Source organism: Crocodylus porosus, unplaced genomic scaffold (genome assembly GCF_001723895.1).
Source record: "Crocodylus porosus isolate Cpor-Errol unplaced genomic scaffold, CroPor_comp1, whole genome shotgun sequence".
Taxonomy (NCBI): domain Eukaryota; kingdom Metazoa; phylum Chordata; order Crocodylia; family Crocodylidae; genus Crocodylus; species Crocodylus porosus.
In genome coordinates, this window is record NW_017728953.1 from 1023870 (window position 1) to 1029063 (window position 5194).

Here is a 5194-nt window from a genome sequence, read left to right on the forward strand (position 1 = left end):
GTTAAGATGCTACCGTAATGCGTATAACAACGGGGCAGAGGGAGTGCCGGGGCAGGGCTCACCGCCCCGGTTTCTGGCCCCTTCTCCCGGTGCGGGAGGCTCCGGGCTTTCAGCACCACGAACAGGGCCCGGCCCCTCGCCCGCCCCGCCGTGTCACGAGTTGGCCCCGCGTCGGGCCTCAGCTCTGTGCCCCTTGCAGGGGGCGGGCTTCTCCCGGGGCAAGCGGGTCTGCCCGGCCCCGGGGACCAGCCCCACGCTGGGAAGGGCCCGGCTGGGCCTCGCTCTGCTCTGTGCCTCAGTTTCCCCGTCTCTGAAAGGCTTCCTAACGCTGCGGTCCCGCAGAGGCTGCCTCGTGTGCGCGTGTGCAGGTGTGAACACAGGGGCGTGCGGGTGTCTACGCGGGTGTGGGCATGCATGGGCATGCGCGCATGTATGCATGTGTGTACATGCACGTAGATGCACGCAAGTGCATGCATGTACATGCATGTGTGCGTGTGTGTTTGGGCAGGTGTGCATATGGGTGTGTATGTGTGCTCGTGCATGCATGCACGTGCCCATGTATATGTGTGTTTATGCATGCGATGCATGTATATGTGTGTATCTATGCATGTGTGCACGTGTGAGTACTTGCGTAGCTGTGTACATGCCTATGCATGCATGTGTGTGTACATGTGATGTATGTGTGTTTACACATGATGCGTGTGTACATGCGTGTGTGCAGGTGATGCGTGTGTGCACCTGAGTATGTGTGCATGCATACCTGCATGTGTGTGCAGGTATGTGCATGCCCATGTATGAATGTGTTTATGTGTGCATCCATGCAATGTGTGTGTGCATGTATGTGCCCATGCATGTGTGTACATGCCCACATATATGTGTTTGTGCATGTGCACATGGTGTGCATGTGTGCACTTGTGTATGTGTGTACATGCCTATGCATGTGTGTGCGCATGTGTGACCTGAGTGTGCATGCATGCGTACCTGCATATGTGTGCAGGTATGTGCATGCCCATGTACGTATGCGTGTTTATGCATGTGCATCCATGCGATGCATGTGTGTACCTCCGTATGTGTGCATGCCTATGCACCTTTGGTATCCAGGTTGCAGCCATATTGGTCTAGAGGAAAAAACAACCAGGACTGGTAGCAGAGATGATATTTTTTATTAGACCAACAAGATTTTTGCAAAAAAATTTAAAAATAATCTTTAATTGCAACCCCCATGCATGTCTGTGTGTTTATGGGTGTGCACATTGCTGGATGCAGAGCTTGTCCAGACCTATGCAAAATTGAAATGACTAAATGACAATATCAGTGCCTTTTGCACAAGACTGTAAACTCGTGACGGGGCCCACCGGAAACATAGCAATACAGTTCATCCAGTCTCTGGCTTCGCTATCAAGTAGGCCCCATGCCCAACTACTTTAAACTGATTATGAATAAATTAAATTCCCCTTTCAAAGTGATTGCCTCCCCCTTGTTGTCACCTTCCTCCCTAATCTAGGTGTCTGTGCCAGCTGGAAAAGATTGTGGGATCTGCCCTGTTATAACAATGACCTATACCCTGCCTTGTGGTTCAAGGCCTAAGGTGCTCAGTTCAAGTAATCAAGCCCTACCTCAATTAATCGAGTAGTAAACCACCAGTTTTGGGTGTTGGGCTTCTAGCAATCAAGCTATACTATAGTTAAACAAATGCTAAACCTCCAGAGCGAGCAAGGGTCTTTGTGCATGTCAGTTGGTTGATCCAACGATGGATCCAAAAGGCTGCTGTTTACAACACAACCAAAGGACAATGTCCCACCACCCTGTCAGCTTTGCCCAGACACCCTGATATTCGACCCATCAAGAAAATCTGTTTCAAAGCTATACAATTCAACAGTATAAGAACTAACAAGTTCTTATACAAGGGGGAGCAGCCAGCAAGGTGTGTGCAGTCCAGAAGCCATCCTGTCCCCCAGCCAGCAAGTGAAGGATCCCTTTTGGGAGGCTGTAGAAGAACTGCTTCCTGCCCACATTGGGTAAAGACCTCTGTGCAGCTAAGATAATACTAGGACTAACTGCTCATTTTATATCCAGAAAGAGTCTTTTTTTCTGTGATTTAGGGCTGTAGCTTGTTGGTAGTTATTGGAGCAAGCCCTTCTGCTATTCAGCAACCCAGTGTTGTGTCGATTCATAAAGCGCTGGGTTCAGAATTCGGTTTCTAAGTGCAACAATGTGATGCATGTGTGTACCTCCCTATGTCTGCATGCACATGCCTGTGAGTGTATGTGTAAGCACATGTGCACCTGTCATGCATGTGTGTTTACACATGCGATGAATGTGTACGTGCCCGTGTGTGAGTTCCAGCATGTGACACATGCATGCACTGGTAATGCATATGTGTTTCCGTATGCGATGGTGTACATACCCTTGTATGTGTGTTCCTGTGTGCATGCACACGTGATGCACGTGTGCACATGCATGTGTATGCATGCCCATGCATGTTTGTGCACAGGTGATGCAGGTGTGCACCTGAGTATGTGTGCCGGTGTGCAGTTGTGTGCCTTTGTGTGTGCACACATGCATGCATTCGTGTGAGTACACCAATCTGTACACCAATCTCTTTTTCTTTGCCCTTTACTGTTTGCGGGGGCCCCCAGACCTCAGAGCTTTCCAGGGCCTGCGGGGAACCTCCAAGGGGAAGGCTGGGAAATGGGAATGTCCTCTGCCACTAACTCCTCATGTGCCCTTGGTCGTGTCACTTAGCCCACCTGAACCTTGGTGCCCACGGAGATGGGTGTGGGGTGGATTACTATAGGGATCTACTCAAAGGGGCTCTCCCATGTCTTGTACCCATATCCCAGCCCTGCCAGCCTGCAGGAATGGCCGGGCCTCGGCCTGGCTTTGGGCCTCATCCTGACCCTGCTGGAGCTTCACAGCTCAGCTGCCCCGTTACGCCCCCTGGGAGCTCAGGATAGGGCCCCGATCTGGGAGATTTTGCAGCAGGGGCGTCTGCCGGGGTGGCCGGGGAGTGGCGAGTCGCACGTGCAGGATGGGGGACTGGACCAGAACCCTGCAACCCCCCACTGGGACCTTGCAGTCTGTGCATCTCTGCCTGGGAGGGGGAGCAGCCTCTGTGTGGAATGGCCACGAATCGGCCTCCATGACCTCCCCGAGCATCACTCAGGGCCCCTTGCTCTGCCTGGTCTGCTGCTCTGCTTTCTGCTCCTCGTCCCATCCATCACTCTGCTATCTGCTCCCTGCCTTGTGCTCCCTGGCCCATCTGCTGCTGTGCCATCTACTCCCTGCCCCGTGCTCCCTGCCCCATTTGTTGCCCTACGTTCTCCTCCCCACCCCATCTGCCACTCTGCTTTCTGCTCCCTGCCTTGTGCTTCCTGCTCCATCCACTGCTTTGCTATCTACTCCCTGCCTTGTGCTCCCTGGCCAATCAACCACTCTGCTTTCCGCTCCCTGTCCTGTGCTCCCTGCTCCATCCACCACTCTGCTTTCTGCTCCGTGTCCCATTTGCTGCCCTGCTTTCTTCTCCCCACCTCACCTGCTGCTCTGCTTTCTGTCCCCATGCTGTCCATGCCCTCCTGAGCTTGCCAGGTACCGCTCGTGGCTTGCCTGCCCCACCCCGCTCTGCCCCCAGCAGACTTTGCTTGCTCCCACGTGTACAGTGCCCAGCACAGGGCCAAACGAGAGGCTCCCGGGTGTGGGGGCCATGTTGGGGACCCCCAGAAACACAAGGAGCCAGTCTGGGTGCAGACAGGGCCCTGCCCCTGGGGGGTGGTCATTGGAGGGGCATCACTGGGGTGGTCGGGACAGCAAGGCTCTGGGTGCCAGGGGCATCAGCTGGGCAGGGGGGCGGTGTCTGAGGCTGGAGCTGGGGCCGGGGGGTGACTCACAGAGACACAATCCCACACAGACAACTGCAGTTGCACACACACATACACAACTGCTCACACATACATGATCGCAGATCACATATAGACACAATCACATATAGTCACACACATCCATACAATCACACACACTCACATAATGACAGACAATCACACACACCCAATCGCGCGCACACACAGGATTACATACACACTCACGTAATGATATGCCATCACATATACAATCCCACATGCACATAATCACACATGCATACTTGTATTCACATAGTCACACATACACACACGCATAATCACAAAGACACAATTGCATAGTCACACACTCACACATACACACACACACTCACATGACATAGATGATCCACGCACAATTACACATATGCTCACAAATGATATACAATCACACACACACAGTAACATGCACACTCACATCGCCCAGCTATTTCAGATAATCACATAGGCAGTCACACACACTCACACTCATGTACACAGTCACCCACACAATTGCACACACATAATGCCACACAATCACAGGTACACACACACAATTGCAGTCACACACACTCACTCACATAATCACAAAGACAATTACATACAGTTGCATGCACTCATGCATGCACACAATTATGCACACAATTACACACTCACATGATCACATATAGGCAGTCAGACACTCACATTAATACAGTGACATGCACACTCACATTATGACAGACAGTCACATGCACACAGTCAGTCACACGCTCACATCATGCAGCTATTTCAGATCATCACATACGGTCACACACAGTCTCATGCACTCACACTCACGCACACAATTGCACACTCACATGACAGACCATCACGCGCACACACACACTTGCAGTCACATGCACCCACTCGCATAATTGCATACGGTCACACACACAGTTGCACACACAAACACAATTCCATGCACAATTGCACTCACATAATCACATCTAGACACAGTCGCGCACAGGCATGCACACAATGACGTGCTCACACGATATACAACCACATGCACGCACTCCCAGATTCATCGCACCCGGTCACGCACCCCCAACCACACACAGCCGCGGGCTCACGGAATCGCCGCCCAGCCACACGCGCAGCCCCACAGCCGCAGGCACACAACCGCACAGATGCTCGCTTACACGCACACAATCGCACCCAGCCGCAGTCTCGCACAAGCCTCGCAGTTCATCACCCAGTGCCACCACCGCCTGCACACAGCCGCACGGGCGCTCCGTTGCACGCGCACAATCACCGCCTCGACCGCGCGGCTCCTCAGTGACACAACCACACGCAGCGGC